The following is a 23,129-nucleotide window of genomic DNA, read 5'->3' as shown; positions in this document are numbered from 1 at the left end:
AACAAATCTAAGAAATTCCATTAATAAAATAATAATAATAATAATGAAGACAACGTCGTGTCGCTTACCGTTGCAAACTTATTTTCACTAGTTTGGGTCCCGGGCAAACATCTAATCTTTCTTTGGGGTCTCGACCTAAAAGGTTTGGAAACCACTGCTATAATCCAGAACAATAATTCATTTTCTAAAATTGTCTATTAGCGTGTGATTTATTTAAAGATGGTTTATATTTAAGGTGAGGGATCATAAACAACAGAACTATGCTAAGCTTTTTCTTCTTTTTTTTCAATTTATTTTTTGTTTTAGTCATATTTTAGTAATCTGAAAGGTTTGTCTAGTTTTTGGTGTACTCAAATCTTTTGATATTTAGTCGATTAAATCCACAGTTGATTTTGTCGACTAAAATTTATTTTTGGCTGGCCTTGATGGCGTCGTAATGGCAGATTTTACACTTGGTTGCATGCTGAAAATAGCTAGATCTACAAGATCTGCGGAAGTAGAGCCTTCCTCCGGATGCTTCAAACGCCCAGTGAGCAACTTCCATTGAAATGAATAGCTCGCGGCGGGGCAGTCCGCCCTCTAGTTTATATATAATAACTCTTATGGTTGTACCTCCTAAATTGTCCCATTATCGTGATTAACCCATTTAGACCGTAGCATGTGTGGAGCCGTCCTAGCTAATCCAACCGATGGATTGCGAGGACGTGTACACACGTCCTATAGCTCATTTTCATTGATATCAAACGAGATAACAATATTATTTTTTTGGGGGGGGGGTTGGCCTCTCCTTCTGCACCGTTCACTTCCTTGTTTACCGCTCAGAAAGAAAGGCTCGTATCTCCTATAATCTAGGGAGCTCTCCATGGTTTTTTTCTTCTAAAATGTTTTATCCCACAATTTTGTAACCCATTTTTTCAACCAGTGTCAATTATCTAATGTAATCCTGGGCGCTACACTTCCTTTCCTTTCAGTTCCTTTCCCCTCCATCAGGCGCCCCGGCTGGCGGGGGGGAGGTAGTTTAGAGACCAGGATTACGGCATGTTTTTGTGAGGGTACCTACCCTAGGGGACACGGGGAGAACATGCAAACTCCACACAGAAAGGCCCTTTCGCCAACCCCACCTCGGGTATGGGCACTGATGACGCGGAGGAGGGAGCACGCCCCCAGCGCCCACAGCGTCCACAGCGGGAATCGAACCCAGGACCTTCTAGCTGTGAGGCTCAGCCCAAAGATGACAGCCCAAAAATTACAGCCAATCGGAAACCAAACTATTATTTTGTTAGGCCTAATCATAGCGAGGTAAGTTTTTTTGTACGGAACGGAAGGGGGGGGGGCTTTCAGAGTAAAAGCTGCCATATCTGCGTGGCACCCCGAGCTACTATTTTGAAATAAATCCCACCACTGATTGTGTTAACTTACCAAACACCGTCATACCAACGAAATGGGTCAAAACAACATACACAGAAGAGAAGAGGAGACATGTTCTTGTTCAGTCCACTTGAGGACCAATCAGAAAGTACTCTCACGTAATCACATTCAAGCATCAAACCTCTGTGAAGGGCCAAATAGGTTGTTTGACCCGGTCATTCACAACTGGTTTGAGCCGGTTTGAGCCACAACTCGGTTTTTGGTGCTATCCCTTTTGGACTGAGTGTTTGACTGTACTCTGTTGCCGTTTGTACATTATGTCTAATAAACTATTCAATCAATCAAAAAAGTCTCCAGTCAAGACCACAAAAACTAGAAAGGTGTGCTCAATTGACCTATAGCTAAGCCCCTCCCCAAACTGCTATGATCCAATCACAGCTAAGCATAACATGGGTTAGACAAACCTCTCCACCAATAGTTTTCCTGATAAAACATTGTTTTAAAAAACGAATTGTCACACACATATTTTTCCAGTGCATATGGCAGGCCTTGTTGACGGATTTGGAAGAGATTTTTAAGGTCTGGTTCCAAAAATGAACCAGTATTTAATGTGTCAAATCCATGATATTTACATTGGAATGAATGAGCCCGGCTGGAAGTGGGAGTGTCTATGTGGGAGAGGGCGGGGCTTAGCTAAAGGTGAATTGGAATGCAATAGCAGTAATAACAATGGTTATGGTCCCCAGCTAAAGTAGTTAGTCTAGCAGCATCACAATCATTCTAACCAGCAGAACCAGAAGCGTGTGAGCTTGTAGAGTGTGTTCTGCTGGAAAGGACACACCGAGTACTGTTCAACTCTGGTCTGATTTACGTCCCAACCTTTCTGTTATCACGGACCGGCTGACGGTTCATAAAATCTATTCTTATAGCAGCCTACCCGCTGCTATATTATTATATCACGATAATATGTTATATCTTTGACCTAAAAGGCGTTATATCAACAAGGATAGTATGATTACAAAAAAAGGTTAGGCCTATGTCTTTTTCAGAAATGAAAGGAAAATTTTAGTTAAACATGCAGAGTGACGCATTACTTTACCTGCATGGGTGTCGTGTATTTTCTAATGAATGAACCAAAATTAAAGTCTATTTTCAACTATAGTCGGTACGGTTATAAGCAGTTGGGTTTGAAGTTTTAGAATGTTCTCACTGAAAGGAGCTATTGTTAAAAACGTCTGAGCAAGCAGCACCTTATAAGGACTGCAGGAAGAGAACCCTTTTGTTCTAAATACAGAAGGTGTGAACTGTGAAGCAGCTGGCTGGATCTGAAATGGCTTGAGTTAAATGTATAGACTCTAAACTTTATATATTCTTAAAAAACACTCTTCTGTTACTATAGATAAACGCTAGGAAACTAAGACAGACTAGGTTACTAAATTATTAGCATTCAGTGACTAATCTAGAATGTACTCTTAAACATATTATTTTGAAGATTATAATTTCAGGTACCATGTTAAAACAAGCTCATTTATTTCTTAAATAGAGTCAGTTCAGTATAATGTAATTTTGTTTAGTTTCATACTGTTCTGTCAGGTTTCAGTTAAGTTTCATATATTTCTGTGTAGTTTTATATAGTTCTGTTATGTTTATAATTTCATATTCTTAAATTCATTACTAGCCAGTTGTCATCTCAAGTTGTAAAAATAGGTTGTAGTTTGGCATAAGTCCCGCCTTCGCAGGAACCGGGTACTCTGTTTAGCGGCTTTCCTATTGGACGAGGCCGCTGACAGAGTAGGCGGGGCCATGCGTTGGTTGTGAGTCTTAAGCCTGGACGCTTCTCACAATCAGTAGTCTCAGAACCGGCGTTGATATTGGAACCACGGAAACGCTGTGTGTTGAAATTCTCAAGACTCAGGCATAAGACTTTTCTTGTGCAGTTTATAACGGCTGTTTCGACTTTGTACTTGGCGAAAATAAAGACGGAAGTTGACCTTTTGAAACTACAGATCCATCGAGCGTCCATCCTTTTGTTCTCTTGAATGCATAGCTGATCCAGATCGGAAACGACATGGGTTACATCATCTTTGTTTTTAAAGATTTGTTTTTGGCTTTTCTGCCTTTTTTGATAGTAATCAAGTGACAGGAAAGAGGGAGAGAGAAGGGGAGAGACATGCAGCAAAGGTCGTCATGAACGGGACTCAAACAAACAACGCGTGTTCAATCTATATGTGGTATGCCCCTGGACCACTAGGCCAGGGGTAGGCAACCTGCTGCTCTAGAGCCACATGTGGCTCTTAGGCCCTCTCCCGTGGCTCCCAGTTGCTATGGCAAAGAAGTATGAAAAGGAATAAGAGCTTTTCTTTTTCTTTTCTTTTTTTTTTTTTACATTTAATCATAATGTATTATTGCATTTGTAGTAGGCATTAAGTTATTCTTTCATTTTGATATTACAAAACAATGTTGCCTATACACCAGATAAAAATAAGAATCACATTTAATGTGAGAATGAAGGAAAATAGAAGAATAGAAGATTCATGATAAGACATCTTTGTATGTTTTCACCACCAATGCTGCTGGCTTACTGGTACAGTATACTTGATATGCTTTGAGAAATTAGCAAACAATAAAATGTAATATTGAAAGACCAGAAAAATCCCAAATAATGAAAGTTTGCTTTATTAAAGCAAACATATTTTGCGGCTCCAGATAGAATTGTAATACGTTTTTGGGCCACAAATGGCTCTTCTGATAATAAAGGTTGCCTACCCCTGCACTAGGCCATCTTCTGATACTTGAATGTTTTGAAATGAAATAATAATCCCGTACCGCGTAGTGTTTTTGTTTCATTAGCGCGAGCGTGACAAAATAGGCTACAGCTTCTGAACACGCATGAACGGTAAAGATACCAAGGATTCGACAGTGACGTCACTGTTATGTAACCTGACTCCGCCAGATGGGGCAGCAGAGAGTACACTGGGTTCCCCCCTCCTGCTCCCATCTGGGAGCAGGAGCTATCCCGCCTCTAGCTGCTGCTGATTGGCCAGGCCGTTTTGTTGGCCGGGCATCAAGTCTGCCTGAGAGTTCCCAGATGGGAGCAGGAGGGGGGAACCCAGTGTACTCTCTGCTGCCCCATCTGGCGGAGTCAGGTTAACTGTTATGCTGCGCAACATAGAAGTACCACAGACTCGAAGCAGTTTACCAGTAAGACACCCTGAGGGCGAGAAGCGACCTTGCCCACAAGTGCGAGGTCGCGTGCACGCATCCGCCACCGGGTGGCGGCAGACGGGAGACTGCTGGGCGAGCACAGCTGCTTTGGCATGGGGGGGGGGGGGGGGGGGTCAGATCAACATACAGTGGTGAGCACTCCAAACTGTCACTGGTGGTGCCTCCCTGGCACCCCCCTGGTACCACGTCTTTGGTGGTACCACTTTGTTCCATGCTGTCACCAGGAGATGGCAGCAGAGATAATGTTCTAACTAATGGTCACACAAAGGCATTTTGTGTGGGGGCAGAGAGAGAGAGAGACAGAGAGACACAGAGAGAGAGAGAGAGAGAGAGAGATCCACTGATTTGTGGTGTATGGAATGAATTCTGTACTGGCCTATATGGAGTGTGTCTTGCGTTGTACAGGGTTTCATGAGGTCAGATCTACAAGAGTTGCTGGCCGGCTCCATATATGCAGATCTAGGTGATGATCCAGTCGTCTCCATGTATGGTTATCCAGGGTTCGATGAGGTCAGCGTCGTAATATTCATATATGGAGATGGCCATATATGGTCATGCCTCGTGACACGTCACCATATAGGCGTTAAGGGGGGGCATCATGGAGGCGTTAAGGGTCTCCATGATGTCACATGATGTCACGAGGTCAGATCCATATATGGAGATCTAAGGGTCTCCATGATGTCACGAGGTCAGATCCATATATGGAGATCTAAGGGTCTCCATGATGTCACGAGATCAGATCCATATATGGAGATCTAAGGGTCTCCATGATGTCACGAGGTCAGATCCATATATGGAGATCTAAGGGTCTCCATGATGTCACGAGGTCAGATCCATATATGGAGATCTAAGGGTCTCCATGATGTCACGAGATGTCACGAGGTCAGATCCATATATGGAGATCTAAGGGTCTCCATGTCACGAGGTCAGATCCATATATGGAGATCTAAGGGTCTCCATGATGTCACGAGGTCAGATCCATATATGGAGATCTAAGGGTCTCCATGATGTCACGAGATGTCACGAGGTCAGATCCATATATGGAGATCTAAGGGTCTCCATGATGTCACGAGGTCAGATCCATATATGGAGATCTAAGGGTCTCCCTGATGTCACGAGGTCAGATCCATATATGGAGATCTAAGGGTCTCCATGATGTCACGAGATGTCACAAGGTCAGATCCATATATGGAGATCTAAGGGTCTCCATGATGTCACGAGGTCAGATCCATATATGGAGATCTAAGGGTCTCCATGATGTCACGAGATCAGATCCATATATGGAGATCTAAGGGTCTCCATGATGTCACGAGATGTCACGAGGCATGATGGAGTGGCAACCATATGGAGGTATGACCATAGAGTAATACAAGGATAGAGACTGAACCGGAGCGCTAACCACTAGGGCCAAGTGCTTCAACGCTGGAGAGCCTCACTGGGGGCTTGGGTATGACGGACGGACACAACCATATATGGAGGTGTGACGGATGGATGGAGGATTTCATAGTAAATGTCGCAACCTTGTATTTTCATTCGAGCGGACCGAGTCAGCTTTTCACCGCCGTTTGGAAAATGGATGGATGGATTTTATTTTGTCATTGAACACTGTGGTGTCTCGTGGGTCAAATACCTGCCCAATAAGTAAGCGCCACTCTGGAGAGAGAGAGAGGCAGAGAGCTACGTGGAGAGGTCAGACCCTTGGGCAAGTCCCGTAAAGGCGGTACATCCCTAATCACCTACTAGGCCAACTCAGCGCACCTGCGCTCGTTGACACACCTGCGTGCATCAGTATAAAAGGAAGAACTCTCTGCCTCACCAACAGATCCACTCTCCAGAGACAAGGCGAGGCTGCGATTTTGATTTAGTTTCTTTTGACAGCATTTTTTATATACAGTATGAGATATTTTAGTCATCTGAAACTTTTTTGTCCAGTTTTAGTCGACTAAATATCATAATCGACTAAATCTACAGTTGATTTTGTCGGCGAACATGTATTTTGGCGGACCTTGAATAGCGTCGTAATGGCAGACTTTACACTTGGTTGCATGCTGAAAATAGCTGATCTACAAGCTCACAATGTGTAACATGCTGTGAGCTTGTAGATCTGCTATTTTCAGAGTGCAACACCGGAGCATACAATAAGGGCCTTTCTCGGCCCCACCTCTCTCCCTGTGTTTTAGGATCCAAGATGGCCGCGGCACCAGGAGGGGGTGGCCTTACTGGGCTGCTTTCACAAATTCAAGACACCTGTCTTGCGGTTGTCTTGGGGTCTTTCCAATGGAACCCCATATGGTTTGACCAAACATTTTGTTTGATGGGTGGGAGGGGAGCAGAACACATCCATCAAAGCTGTGTTCAGACACAAGTCAGGTGTCAGACACAAGGCAAGTGTCTTGAATGCAGCCCAGTAAGGTCATATGTCGACCCCGCCCGCTCACCTCTGCCCCACCCCCTCCTGGTGCTGCGGCCATCTTGGATCCTAAAACACAGGGAGAGAGATGGGGCCGAGAAAGGCCCTTATTACTTGTCTTTTGGTTCTACTGGATCTCCTCTCCGCTAGTCCCTCCCGAGTCCCTAACAAGCCCATTAGTTTGGTGGAGACTGGAGAGATACAGGACATCTCAGGGGTCTATGATTACCCTGAGGTCAAGCAGAGAGTGCCAGAGACCAGCTGAGAAAAACAGGAAAATACAAACCAATGTGTTTTTATGAAACACAGCAAATGTGTTTGTACAGGTATGTTTCGCTCATGGTCAAGCAAGGACACAGTATGAGAAATCAATGTCCTAAAGATTGTTTTAACGGTATTTGCGGCATACTGTATAGCAGACAATGTTGTAGCTAAAAGACCCTTGAAAATGTTGGCACTAAATGAAAAGCTGTGATCCCCAGCTTGATTTCAAGGTCGGTGGTGTATATGCAGCCAAAACTATGAAATAACAGTTGGAACCAACTCAAGATTTAAACAAGTGGCTCACAAGGGGATCCTTGGGGGGGGGGGGGGGGGGGGGGGGGGGTAACCTGACTCCGCCAGATGGGGCAGCAGAGAGTACACTGAGTTCCCCCCTCCTGCTCCCATCTGGGAACTCTCAGGCAGACTTGTTGCTCCGGCCACAAAACGGCCTGGCCAATCAGCGGCAGCTAGAGGCGGGATCAAGGCATACACAGTGCTGCCTTGATCCCGCCTCTAGCTGCCGCTAGAGGGGGGAACCCAGTGTACTCTCTGCTGCCCCATCTGGCGGAGTCAGGTTAGCCAAATCTGTTCATTTAGCATCACATTAATGTTGACCACTTTATATGTTGGCTATTTTAAAATAGCAGATCTACCAACTCACAGCGCTCAGTCACTTTGTGCCGCACTGTGAGCTTATGTACATATCCATTTTTGAACTTTTATTGTCTCCACCAGGCCGAAGGCATGGGGAGAGAGTATGTTTTGCACTCCGTCCGTCCGTGTGTCCTTCCTTCCGTCCTTCCGTCCGTCCGTTATCAGCTAATCTCCGGTACCGTTGGCCCGATCCATGCCAAACTTTGCACACACACACTCCATGGATGCCAACGATGAACCTCTGCCCCAAATATTCCTCAACGGCCCGTTATAGCGCCACCATGAGGCCGATTTAGGCAAAACACATTTCTGTAGATTACTCGTACACATTTTATCCATACATCACACAATTCGGTATACACTATCTCCATAGTCATGTGATCAACACAGATCTGCACAATTTCCCATGTTCCATCCTGATTGGCTAATATTGGCTTCCAAAGCTCACATGATTGGTCCGTTTCGAACAAAATGCCACAAATCACAAACACAGTGTGCAATTTCCGTGAAATTATACACGCACATTTCCACTAGGCCGAGGACGACATGCCACTCATTCTTTTCCGAATCAGCCTCATGGTGGCGCTAACAGGCCAATTCCTGTGTTTAGCTATAACTTCATCAATCTGTATACAACTTATGTATGCGCACTCCCTAGAGGCCATGGAAAAACATTGTCTCTGCATCCCTCCACATCTGCCGGTTATAGCGCCACCATGAGGCCGATTTCTGCTAAACACATTGCTTATGTTAGTCGCACAGATTTCATCCAAATCTCACGCAAATCGGTACACATGATCTCTGTAGTCATTTGATCAAGACGAGTCTGTTGGATTTATCAGATTCTACACTGATTGGCTAACATTGCCTTCTAAAGTTTTCAGGAGTGGCCTGTTTCGTTCAAAATGCTGCACATGTCCTGCTCATCCACAATTCTATCCTCAGAGATTCTATGAGTGATCTGGCTCTGCATTTCCTCAACAAAATGAAGAAAAATGTTTATATTACTCCTAAACATTTTGCCAAACATCACACACACTCCTATCCTCCTGGTGGAGACCTGTGCCCAGAAGGGCACTTTTTCTAGTTTATTTATTTTTTTACTGGAAAATCCCTAAATTGATGTATCTGGCCGTGGACTCCCACCTGAAAATAGTTGTGCCCCCAGAAGAGAAGATTTGTGTTAAAAACAACATAAAAATAAATCAATTCTCTTCTCTTCTGGGGGTCCTTAATTGGCACAAACATTTTCAGGTGGGAGTCCACGGCATGCAATACATCAATGTGGGGATCATAATGATGCCAGCCCCCACCGACGGAAACTAAATAGAAAACTAAGCTATAATGACTAAGGCGCGATTCATACTCCTATTTTAGAGCCGAATAAAAGTCGGTTCGGCGCTGTAGAGCCTACAATGTGACGTCATTTGATGTTCGGGGGGGGGGGTGGGGGGTACCGTCCTAAAGTCGGCTCTTCGGTGCTACTGAAAATTTCTGACGAACCGAAATCATTTCGGCACTACAGCGGTAAAATAGGAGTATGAATCGGCCCTAAGACAACATATATTGACCATTTTGTCGACAAATAAAAACTAGACTAAAACGTTAGTCCAATCCAATAGACAACAAAAAGACAAGTCTGTCTTTTTGGTGTGGTTGCGCTCTGGTGCTGCACTCTGAAAATAGCAGATCTACAAGCTCGCAATGTGCTGCATTGGTTGTGAGCTTGTAGAGCTACTATTTTCAACATAGAAAATACATTCAACTGTAGATTTAGTCAACTAAATGTAGTAGTTTTATTTTATTCAAAAGACTATGACTATGACTAAAACTAAATCAACACCGTGGTAGTGCAGATGTTATACATTTTGCAACAAAATGTATTGCACCGTCATTTATAGAAGAAAATACATGCAGGTGGAAAACAAAACCCATGAGCACTTGTTTTAGGCACTGTTTTTTCTGACGATAGCTTCATATTGTTATGAAAAGATTACACTTTAAGTTGTTATGACATTTGAAAACACTGCCTAATATTTTGTTTTGCCTTCTGTCATTTAGATCATGTGGCCCATTTGCAGAGATGCATTAATGTACTGTACAACAGAGATCTTTTCAATTTAACTCCATTTGCCAACCTCTATATTTTGAGAAGAAACGCGGGGGCCTGTTATTATGCTCTATAAATGAGCACAAAACTCTCCCCCACAAGAGGAGGACATTACAATGAAACACGATGCCATTAAGGCCATTTGATTTTCTTTATTTGATTTTTTTAGGTGGACGTTAACAGCTGGAATGACTTTCTCAAATGAATCAGAATTTAAGATAATGTGTTCGCGACCATATTTGGAACGCATGCACATGCTGATAATTAGGATACAGGAGTAAAAGAAGAGACATGACTAACTGTCTCTGTGCAACGCACGTCATCGCATAGAGATGATAAATGAGGAGAAACTGGTCGTACAGTATGCCTGAGAGAGAGAGAGAGAGAGAGAGAGAGACAGTTACTTTTTTGTACTGCCCAAAAAACTTTTACTGCTTAAAGTTAACCTTCCGTGATCTGAAGTGTTAACCCATTTTGACATGAGATCAGATTCTAAAAATGTCTTCTACATCCTGACAGTTTTCTGAAAACCCTCATGTTTCTATATCAGTGGTTCTCAGTATTTCATGTCAAGGACCCCCAGAATTATCTGTAGCCTATTTGGCCGCCGACCCCCATCTGAAAATATGTTGTTCCAGGGATGCTCCCGGAAGCAACGATTTGAGTAAAAACGTTCGCTCTGAAAGAATATACAGTATATTCAAATATTTTGCCACATATTCACGATTTTTCAAAAATAGCAGACCTACAAGCTCGTAGCGCGCCACTCGGTGGCGCGCTATGAGCTTGTAGATCTGCTATTTTTCAATAGCTAAATTATAACATGTTTAAAACACCAAAAGGGGTTAATACAGATGGAGCCACGACGTGTGTGAGAGTCTATACCACACACAAACATTGAATGCCATTGACAGTGAATGGCCAGTTTTGAGTGTTTGTGTGGCAAATAGGTTTTAGTCTAGGACCTAGCTAAGATTTGTATGCGCTTCATTTAGGAGAGAATATCTCAACTGTTCTTGACTAATATGACCCCTGCGAACAACGTGAGAACTGTGAACAATTCTCTATCCGGGTCGAAATACCCGAACATGACCACACCCTTTTTAAAATGACCACAACCTGTTTGCTATGTCAAACATAGCTATATTTTCTAAACCGTTTGTGCGACAGATTTCCTGAGGTGCTCAAAATGTTCAGAATACTCATGACTAGAGGTACATATACATGTGTAAAATTTCTAATTTGACATTTTATGAGAAATCGGCCAAAATAGCTAAAAACTGGCCATTTATTACATAAAACTATACCTACATACAGCAACTGCCATATAGTTGTGAACTTAAAGCTTACAGACTTAGAATAAATGTATTAATTCATGCCATACACTGTACATGAACTGATAATTTTGATTTTGAAACATATAAGGATTGTTTCTAATAAAGAAACGAGCATTTCATTAATATACATTTTATCAATTATCAATTGAATGTTTCTTGAAATGAATGACCCCAATGATCTCCAGGGGTCAATAATAGGTTGTGCTACAAACCATTCCGTGCTCCAAACAAAAAGACAAACAGACATACATTGATTGAACATTGTATTCACAGTTTAGAATGGGTATAGTTAAAACAAAAGTACAGGTCAATACAAAAGCTGCTACGAGCATAAAACCAGAAAAAGCAATTAAGACTTGTTTGTTCAGGGTCCTCCATTTTCAATACACACAAAGTGGAAGATAAATTGCACAACAGACAAATATAGTAATACAACTGTAACCACTACAACAGTAAGACGCCTGAGGGCGAGAAGCACTGGCCATATATGGAGCGTGTCTTGAGTGTACAGGGTTTGATGAAGTCAGATCAACATGGAATGTCAGAAGGGTGGCAGCAGGGGCAGTGTCTTGAGTGCACAGGGTTTGATGAGGGCCTATAGTAGGGCCTCATGACCTCATGCTTCCTTCTATGCATGATGAGTCCAAGCTGCTTCTATGCCACATCTATTTGTTGTTAGTGTTTTTGCAACAATCACCTGCTTTGCATTTGCAGTACACGCAACAGGGCATCCCAGCTACCCGACACGGACACCCATTCTTGCGTGCACACTTGCCACATGTGCACGGATCTGGCAGGCCTTCGGGTTTTGAGGTCACCATATCGGGGACAAATACGCTGTCCCTTCTCACAAAACCATAAGACTCTGCATTAAGTATGCTGGTGGCATCTCTAAATGGGGCTTGGACCCACAGCTGTTGCTGATAATATGCCCGTAGGATGTGTTTCCTCGCATTGTTGGAGGTGCAAGGAGTTCTCTCAAAATCCATTTTGAGGGCACTGCTCGCAAATGCGTAGAAACGCAGGTCATCAAATGTCTCCAAGTCTCCGTTTTTGAGACACTTCACCAAAAAGGTTTCTGCCATCTCCATAGATCTTTCTACTAGTTGTGGGCAGTCCAAATGTTCGATCAAGGTGGAATTGCCTGCTTTGCGGACAGTGTTGAGGGCTGCAAGCTTGGTTGATATTTTGCTTGTAGTATCACACCCAGTCAGCGCATGGAGTGCTGGGAGACACTTTGTGAGCTTATCTCCCAGCTCTTTGCATATAGCATGGAGTGGCAGTACTGACCTTTTCACCCCTGAGTTGCGGATCAGCCAGAGCTCTTGGAGGCCAAGTTTTCTCCAGTTTACTGTGAGGTGATACAACAGGCAAACAAATACATCTGTGTCACCTGATGACAGTGTCAGAGATGTAGATCCTTTCCGGTGACTAACAATGTCCTGCACATGGAACATCATTCTGTCATCAGCTTCCTCGTGTGTGCAGTTGAGCCGAGGGAAGGGAGAAGCACACCCCTCCGACACAATCCATGCCTGTGGTGAGATACCAAGGTACAGAGGTTTTGTGTCTCGATAATTGGTGGTCAGCCACTCAACATAGAATGACTGGAATGCGGTTTTACTGATCGAAGACGACCAAAACCTCTCCAATACCACCGGCACATTTTGTTGTGGTGCTATCACATCAAGGACAATCATGTCTTTTGACTTTGCTCTTCTCTCCCTCTCTCCATTCTTGATGCTATCCTCTCTGTAATTGTCAAACACAATGTGGATCTCATCACAGTTGGAGCCAGCTTTGGTGACCATAGACGTCAAGGCAAGAGCAAAGTCATGGAAGGTCTTGACAGGTGGATTGAGCTTCCTTAAGGGGACCTTTCTCACTAAGGCCATGAAGTCTATGATCATTGCATGGGTTTGTGGGGAGGTTTCCGGCCCTTTAGGATCAATTAGTGGGCACAACTTCAGCAACTCAGTCCCAAGTTGTGATTTGGCACTCTTTTGCAAGTATCCATCTTTGTCAACCAAGAAAAATGGTGAGTTGGTGATCTCATGCTGGAGTAGCTCCTCAACAGTGAACCCCCGGTGACAGCCATACTCAATAAACCTGACAGCTTTGATTGTCTCATCTTTGATGTCTGATTTGGAAGTCACATTTAAGGTGGTCTTAGGGGATGTAAGCTTGATTTTGCTTATTGTTGAGTATATCGATGTCGATCTATTTATCAGTCGATCATCGATAAATTTAGAATAAGCAGCACTGCCCTCCTTCAAACAGCACAACAACTTTTCTGCGTTGATCACTATTTCTCCAGTGAGAACATTCTTCAGTGCTACCTGGTCTTGTAGAGGACTGCATACCTTGAGGAGATACTGTTCGATATCCTTCACCATTGTAACGATCTTCGTTGCAGTACTCGGGTTGAAGTCATGGTGAAGTGAGAGTTCTCCCTCAACATCATCCTTCCTCTTCAGGAGGTCAACATACTGGTCTTTTTTATGTTTGATAATTCCCCACAGAGCTACTGCTTCCTTCTTCCTGGTGACCCCAATTATGCCCCCACTCACTTTGGCAGGCCGGTTGTAGCACTGCTCTAGTGCCTGGTCAAAGGGCACTCCACTCCCTTTCTTGGTGGTGTTTATCACAAACCCACCCTTCATATAGGAGTCGTAGAGGAGTGGGAACTTCTCCTTAAGTTGATAGCAGTCCTGCAGGAATAATGGTGTCCATCGACTGTAGTTTGTTCTCCCAAAAAAGAAGAACAATGAAGTTGCCCTCTCTATAGCACTGAGGTACAGATTCCAGTCTCCAGAGCGCAGAGAATTGGTCAGATCCCTGAGTATTGGGGACATCTCTGACATCTGCTACTATTTGAAGGATTTTACACATTTCTATGGGTATTCTGAACATTTTGAGCACCTCAGGAAATCTAATCTAATTTGATCAAATGCTCGGTTTCTTTATTTAATAAAATCCCATATGTTTCAAATTCCAAATTATCAGTTCATGTATAGTACATGACATAAATGAATACATTTATTCTAAGTCTGCAATGTTTAAATTCATAACTATATGGCAGTTGCTGTATGTAGGTAGTTATATGTAATAAATGGACAGTTTTTAGCTATTATGGTTGATTTCTCATGAAATGTCAAATTAGAAATGTTACACATTTATATGTATCTCTAGTCATGAGTATTCTGAACATTTTGAGCACCTCAGGAAATCTGTCACACAAACGGTTTAGAAAATATAGCTATGTTTGACGTAGCAAACAGGTTGTGGTCATTTTAAAAAGGGTGTGGTCATGTTCGGGTATTTCGACCCGGATAGAGAATTGTTCACAGTTCTCACGTTGTTCGCAGGGGTCATATTAGTCAAGAACAGTTGAGATATTCTCTCCTAAATGAAGTGCATACAAATCTTAGCTAGGTCCTCTACTATTTGGTATAAGGGGGAGAGAGCAGATCAAGTACAGAGCCAAAGGTCAAGTTTACTAAGTATTGACGGTCAAATTAAATCTATGAAAAAGTTTAATCTGCAACACAATCTGATACAATATGTAGTCTCTCTCTCTCTCTCTCTCTGTCTCTCTCACTCAGGGGCGTAACTACCGTGACGCAGACAACGCGACTGGCCTCTGGGGGCCCAGAGGCCAGGGGGGGCACGCGGCCGCCCACCTGTGCCGTCTCTGAAATTATAATACGGAGATGCAATGACAGTTGAGTTGAACAAAGTTTGGCGGAGCCTGGTGGTGGCTGCTGCTTGTCGGGGGCACTCGCTGATCAGCCTGCGTCAGGGCCCAGTGACGTCTAGTTACGCCACTGCTCTCACTCTCTCTCTCTCTCCAGCAGTAGGCTACAATTCTAATCCTCCAATGGCTTCCTTTAGACAGGGCGAACATAATGTTTAAGGCACACAGTGACTATACTATTATTGCCCGCTGATAAACAATTGTTAAATTTCTCTGCACAGTTTCCTCATTCAATAAACATTAGCATACATATTGCATGTATGGAGCCAATGTTTTGATATATTCTCAGCATAAATTAAGCCAATCAAAAGACAGGGGAGGGGACGTTTGACTTTGCCCACAGGTAGCCTACTAATGCAGACTAAAGGTACTACTAATAAGACACCAGCAATGAGAATATCCGCAAACATTTTCAGATCCTGCAAAACTGTGCTGGTCACAGTTCTATTCTTCTGACAACCAATTAAACTAGTGTAAAAACAGCTTTCTTCTCACCCCTTCAGGATGTATATGCGTCTATGCACACAATCAATACTTCTCTCGTTCTTTTTTTTTGTGTGTGTGTGCAACTTTTATGAGGGGGAAAAGGTGTGTGTGGTGTGTGACACATTTTGTTTAGTGTTATAGAGACACCTACTGGTGTTAATACTGATTCTCTTTTCTAATAGTGCATGCAGCCCAGGCAACAGTGAAGGCAATGTGTGAGACTCTGACACGATGTGCAAGATTACATACTGTAAGGGTGCTAAATCATGTATTGTGACAGTCTATACCATTAACCCATTCTGGGCGGGAACCCCTTTTGGTGTTAGCGTTATGTTATGCTTTAGCTATTGAAAAATAGCAGATCTACAAGCTCATAGCGCGCCACCGAGTGGCGCGCTACGAGCTTGTAGGTCTGCTATTTTTGAAAAATCGACATTTTTAGAATCTGATCTCAGGTCAAAATGGGTTAAGTGTGAGGCACGTAGAGAGAATGAGAGAGAGAGAGAGAGAGAGAGAGAGAGAGAGCGTGCGCTTTTGTGTGAGAGTGCGGTTCACAGTCGGGCATTTTTCATAAGCACACAAACAAAGGCAGATGTGCGTCGATTGGCATTTAGGATACTGATTTAATTAGCTTCGACTCTCGGGGGCCGCCTCTAAGGTAGCGCAGGCTCTCCTGCGCGTGCTGCACAACTCATTATGGGTGAATTAATGAAGGGGGACGTACACTTGGCATCATCCATGTGGCACCGCACGCACCACTGATGCATTATGTATATCATTATTATTATTATTTAGTGCCGGGAACAAATCAACTTTGTTTGGCTGCTGTGTGTGTGTGTGTGTGTGTGTGTGTGTGTGTGTGTGTGTGTGTGTGTGTGTGTCAGGGACAGGCTTCCCAGGAGCAGGTATTGATCGTATAAAGAGATCTAAATCACTTCGTATCAGTCGGCCTACACACACTGTCGCGCACACACGAACACGCACGCACGCACGCACGCACGCACGCACGCACGCACGCACGCACAGGCTTCACCCTTCAGCCACCAGCCCCCGTGTGACTCACTTCATAATTGTAATGTGACGCTTTCATGCTTGGCTGTATAAGAGCACAATGTGATGGGATGGCTGTGCGTCTCCTTGCCACTTCATATCAGTCAATACTAAGGTATACATTACATTTTCGATAATCGTGTTATGATTGTGCACCGTGTATTGGTTGCTTTGAAGGCCAGCATCAGAGTTTTTGTACTCTGTGAGCAGCCAATGGAGGGAGCGAAGAAGGGGGGGAGAATCTTGGCTGGTTGAAGACCAAGCGAGCTGAGGCATCTTGGATCAGTTGGAGAGGCTTAAGTGTGCATGCCGGTAGGCCAGTAAGGAGAGAGTGACTTCAAGTTTTGATATGACTTGATGTCTGGATAAGGAGATGGGCTGACTCCTAGTTGAGGAAACCTACAGGATCGAGTGACCGCTGTAATGTGTGCTTTGAATGAGAGTTGACTGTCCAGGACAACACCAAAGTTCTTGGCTGTTGGAATTGGAACCGAAGTTACCAAGTTTAACAAGATCTATAAGGGTCCTTTGGTTAGCTGGGGACCACTTGGAACCGCCTCAAGGACCACTGGTTGAGACCACTGCTCTTAAGTACCTGTACACAAGATGTACACAACACTAAAACAACAACCTTGAACCATGAACCAATGAGCAGGTCGGCGCCTTGCATGGTTTCCTCTGCCGTCAGAGTGTGTGTGTGTGTGTGTGTGTGTGTGTGTGTGTGTGTGTGTGTGTGTGTGTGTGTGTGTGTGTGTGTGTGTGTGTGTGTGTGTGTGTGTGTGAATATGGATGATTCCGTGAAGTACATTGCAAAGCGCTTAGGAGAAAAGCGCTACATAAATGCAGCCCACTTATGGACTATATAAATGCAGTCCATAAGTAATCATGCTAACATGCTTCACTCTGTTATTGACCGTGAGCTTATTATGGAGCACCACTAGCCGCCATGGAGCTGATTTGAATCCCCTGTCAATGTGACTGACATGCTCTGGAATTATTAAGTCAGGTGTTCCCAAACTTTTCAGGCTGCGGACCCCCCGAAATAATTATAGTTGACACTTGACACCCCCCCCCCCCCCCCCTTCCCCCCTAGCCCGATTATCATGCTGAAGCTACAGTTCACTCCGTGCAGACTAGGGTCTAATGCCATGGTGACTATACCACAGATAAATATTGTGAAAATAGCAGATCTACAAAGCTCGCAATGCAGCCAGGGGTTGACACTATAAGGTCTCGGGAGGCACTTAAGTACAGGTCATGTTCTACATGCCCAAAGGGTCATGCCCACTTGCCCGAAAGGTTAATTGCGCACGCACGCACGCACACGCATGCACACGTGTCACTAAATATTAATTTCTCACTTTTCTCAAATAATTAATTTCGAACTATTTCTAGCAGATCTACAATCTCACCACAACACGTCGCATCATTGTGAGTAGGTTTGAAGTGCTTGTGTGGCCTATTACAGTGGTTCCCTTGAGGGAGTTCCAGGCTGGGGACCCCCCCAGCTAAATTATATTTTGTGTCTGTAACTAAGAGTGTACAAATGGAACCAAATGGATTTGGTTCCATTTGTACACTCTCAGAGTTAAATTAACATTGATAGAAACAGAGATAGAAATGCCGTTAAATGGGGGTCCGTATACTAAATAAATCGGGGTCCGTAGCCTAAATAAATCGGGGTCCGTAGCCTAATGCATGTCAAACTGGGGGTCCTTGAAATTAAAGTGGTTGAGAATCACTGCTAGAGCAGGGAAAATCTTCTTATGGGGGTCCCTGGCATATCCTTTCAAATGGCGGTCCGCAGTCTAATTAGTGTCAATCTGGGGGTCCTTGACATGAAAAAGTTTGAGAACCACTGGCCTATTATAGTCACTTCTTTTGGGCTATATCGTTGACGCGATTGCTTATTTCTCTCGCAAAACAATCTGGCAACACCTGGCCGCTGCTTGCCTTGTGAAGGTACATAGTTGAGCAAACGGCACCCGCCTCCGTCGTCGTCGCGCCTTGCTAACTTCCTCATCCCTCATCCGTGACAGGAATTACATGATTCAACGGGTCCGCGCGGAAGAGCTCTGATGGACAACCGCCTCTAAAATGTTAATAAACACGCTGTTTCATATGGCAGCCTTTCATTTTTCAACTGGCAAAATGCAGCTTTAACCTTGTCTGGGTGTGTGGCGTAGATGCAGCAGGGATTATAGGGCTCTATTGACATCTGCAATTCAATTTTCCCCTCTCTCCCAGTAGGGAAAAAAAATAAAGGAGGGAAAGAGAGAATAGTTTCAAAACGAGATTCAAAAACATCTAACTTCTTGTCCTTGTCACTTGCGATCTCATCGACGTGGGGGGGAGAGTGGGAGTGAGAAAGAAAAGGGAAAACGGATGGTTAATGATTTTTCCAGTGGTTGTGTTTAACCTTCCAACTGCAGGGGACTATCCTCAAACACATAATACTGTGCGACTGTGGCTCAAGAGGTAGAGCAGGTCATCCAATGATCCATGGGTCGGCGGTTCGAATCCCGGCTCCTCCTGTCTACATGTCAAAGTGTCCTTGGGCAAGACACTGAACCCCAAATTGCTCCCGATGTGCTGGTTGGTACCTTGCATGGCTTCCGCCGCAATCGGTGTATGAATGTGTGTGTGAATGGGTGAATGTAATGCACAATCTATGTAAAGCGCCTTGGATAAAGGCGCTATATAAATGCACCATTTTATAATATATCCCACCAACCATCCCTGGCCTGAGGCCGTCTCTCTCCAACCCAGAAGAGCTGCATGTTACTGTAGGACAGGGGTTCCCAAACGGTGGTGCATGCACCCCTTGTGGCACACAAACGCCCTCTAGGGGGTGCGTGACATGAAAAGCGTAATGGCGGTTTTATGGTGTTATTTAGCACAAATGGCAAAATCCGGTAACCGTAAGGAGGTGTATAGAGCAGCTGCATGTCTCTCAGTGCAGTGATATTCTGTGATTATTTGCCATAATCATTTTTTATAATTTTCAGTTTATGCAACGTCAGCTAGGTCAGGAGGAAATAGGGGGTGCACGGCCAAATATGTTTGGGGACTGCTGCTGTAGGAGGATCCCCAAATAATTACATAGACCCCCAATGCCATGGATGAGGCTTGTTTTGAGCATCACTCAATTTTCTTCTTTTTTCACTGAAGTAGGCCTATTTCAAAACGTCTGTATTTTACTTCCACTCCAATTATTTGACAACTTTAGTTACTTGTTACTTTGCATTGCAGATTTATAATATGTGGACTATGTGGACCATGGTGACATTGATCAATTCTTGATGAAAAGCTTCTAATATAATATATCTATAATATATTTAGGCTCCAAAATCTATAAATCTCACACTATTAAGGCAACCGGCCTCCACGCGCTGCACAAGGTGCCCTTTTTTCACCCTCTAAATGGCTGTGCACACCACTGCTGACCATGTATCTAGTTTAGATTCTAGGGTGTGATCTGTGATCACTGACCATGTATCTAGGGTGCACCCCTGAAATGCTCCTGTGTTCCCGGAAGTGCGTCAATTTTGTCGGTCTCGCTTCTTAATGGTAGACTACTAGATGGTACTGTTGGGCAGTCAAAGAATAAAATGTTATATGTTCTCACAAGTATAGTAATACGTGTGTGTGTGTGTGTGTGTGTGTGTGTGTGTGTGTGTGTGTGTGTGTGTGTGTGTGTGTGTGTGTGTGTGTGTGTGTGTGTGTACACAAGCGAGCGAGTGTAAAAAAAAAAAAAAAAAAGGCATTCAGAGAGCTATCATCAATCAATGACATTCTTTGCGGCATGTGTTGTTGGGGCCGAAACCTAATTAAACTGGCAACACAGCACTTGATTTGTCCGCGGAAACACACAGGAATGTGAGTCAATGATGGAAATATTTCATACTTGAGCACAACAACAAAATGTTATCACAAATGAGAATATTATGCCAACATCGTTACGGTTACACACACACACGTGCGCACACGCGCAGTCGTGCACGCACACACACACACACACACACACACGCACGGCAGCTATGTTCAGATCAATGACATGCAGAGGCTCTCAATATCTTTTCCATCACTTGATGGATTTCCCCTGAGCATTCTAACGGCTCTTTTCAGCTCTGACCTTTTGGTATGAAGAATGCTCTCCCGTTACTTCATCCATTAACCCTGTATGCCATCCCCTTTTACCGGGGTGAACATGTTGGCCAAAATGACATGTAGCTTGTAAATGTAGCGATTTGGTGGCGACTGACAAAGTAATCCCGAGGGGATTCTGGTCATGTATAGACCTAAATAGACACTCCAGACAAATATGTGTTTATGCGATCACATGATTTACCCCATAATCAGCCAAATGGAGCAGATTATGCAGGGGTAAAAAATTAATAATCAAAAAGGGCACATAATCGCACACAGTCAATTTTTCAAAATTGTCTGCATATTTTGCAACTTTCCGCATATTTCACAACTTCCTGCAATTTCACCGCATAACAATCACATAAAAACCTGCATATTTCATCGCATAATCAAGGATTTCAAGCCGCATAATCAAGGATTTTTGCCCATGTTTCTCAATACCTAATGCAGGTGTCTTCAACAGTTGTTTTTTTAAGGCCAAGGACCCCTTAGATGAGAGAGAAATTAAGCAGGGACCGGGGCCTTTTTATAAAATAAAAAAAATGGATGTTTGTTTTGTTTTGCTACACTCCCTCTGCCAACCTGGGGAGAGCAACGGACTGACCTCATGCGTCCTTCAATGCATGGGGAGTCCAATTAAGCCGCTTCTTTTCACCTGATAGGGGGGAGTTTCCCCAGTGGAAGGAACACGTTATTCCAACCAGTTCCTTTCCCCTCCATCAAGCGCCCCAGCTGACCAGGGGGAGGCAGTTTAGAGATGAGGATTACATGTTTTTTGTGAGGGCACCCCCTATAGGGACATGGGGAGATGCAAACTCCAGTCCACACAGAAAGATATATTAAATATGGATGGATGATGAATATCTGTAGCATTTTCTTAAGGTTAATATTGAGGTTAAGATTGAGTTTTTAATGCATCAGCATGTTATTTTGAGGTTAACTGACATTTGAGACAATGGAACCACTGGGTCAACAGTCTAATAAAATACTTATAATACATTAGAAAATAGGCCCACTAAGTGGTGTCTTTTTATTTTTTTCCTTCTAACACAGCCCATTATTTTTAATTGAGTACAAAGGACCCCAATGTAAACAAGCCATCGGCTTTCTTGGGTTTAAATCCTCTTTGCAGACCGTGTATTGACCAGTTTGCAGAAAAAGGCACAGGAAAGTAGCCTAAAGTATTCAATCACCTGTTTGACACTACTTCCATCTAGTGGGTGTTACTTGCCAGTACAATCACCTGAAGAAGTCAGAAACGGAATGTTGTATGGATGGAGGAGGACCCTGATGTAAACAAGTCATTATTAGTGCTTTTTCTGGTGTTATCCTCGTAGCAGTTTTGTACTTCTGTACTTTCGTTGAAATGTAGCACAGGCTACCCATTCTACACATTGTGAATAAAACTTTCAACCAACCAACCAAGTAGCATAGCCCCTTTCACAACATTGACGACAACACACACACACACACACGCACGCCTACATCACCTGAATAAACATGCATACAGCCTACATGAAAATACAAAACATGTAGAAATGCACAATGCGCCGCTCGAGCTGTCCACCAAACAGCGGTGACATGATCAACATTACATCAAAGATACATACAAAATTACATACAAAAATAGAATAACATACCTCGTTGCAGCCGCTTTCGTTGTGGGGAAACAGCTCCGTGAATCTTTTAAAGTCCTTATAGAAAGTCCCTTCAACAGTCCTTTATGGCTTCAGACGTCCGACTCTTCAATTAATTACTTTTGAGGTACATTGTATCACATATAAAATGCAAGTTTACAGAGCTTATAAGGCTATAAGCAGTCTATATCCTACTCGGCTCTATCTCTGCTTCACACCGCTTCACACACACCTGTGTGTAATTACATGCATCAATCAATAATGGTCCGTCTTGATTTGCTGACAGGAAACTTTAGCTCCACTCACTTCCACCCCAGAATGTTTTACGTGAAATCAACTATTTATACATTTGTTTGTTTATATGACCATACATCTTTACTATTTTATCAAATTGAATGTATTTTAAATTATAGTTAGTGTAGCATTGCGCAGAATTAAGCGGGGATTGAACCCGGGCCTCCCACTCGCCAGACCAACACGCAACCTGTTGCGGGCTGGGTCTTGGCTAGGGGGAACATTAGCATAAAAAGAGAATTTACAAATCCATAATAGTTCTAGATTATATTATTTGTAATGGTCACCTTTAGCCACTAGATGGAGTTCCTGCTCCTCCAAGATTTGGCATTCGCACTGTTGGGCAGGCCCTGACAAGTCCCTGACCCATAAGCATCACTGACCCATC

At 43.6% G+C, this 23,129-nt stretch overlaps 1 protein-coding gene across 1 annotated transcript in view; it reads right to left on the bottom strand.

Annotated features, from left to right (window-relative positions):
* cdh19 (cadherin 19, type 2) overlaps positions 1-22,597 on the bottom strand; it is a 171,733-nt gene extending 149,136 nt beyond the window's left edge. Inside the window, exon 1 of the mRNA XM_079489456.1 lies at positions 22,451-22,597. The gene's annotated coding sequence lies outside the window, so the exon portion shown is untranslated. The remainder of the gene's footprint in view (positions 1-22,450) is intronic.
* Between the last annotated feature and the right edge of the window lie 532 nt (positions 22,598-23,129).

This window comes from Electrona antarctica (genome assembly GCF_951216825.1).
Source record: "Electrona antarctica genome assembly, chromosome: 20".
Taxonomy (NCBI): Eukaryota; Metazoa; Chordata; class Actinopteri; order Myctophiformes; family Myctophidae; genus Electrona; species Electrona antarctica.
The sequence above is the reverse complement of the archived record's forward strand: the minus strand, read 5'-3'. Positions and strand labels throughout refer to the sequence as shown.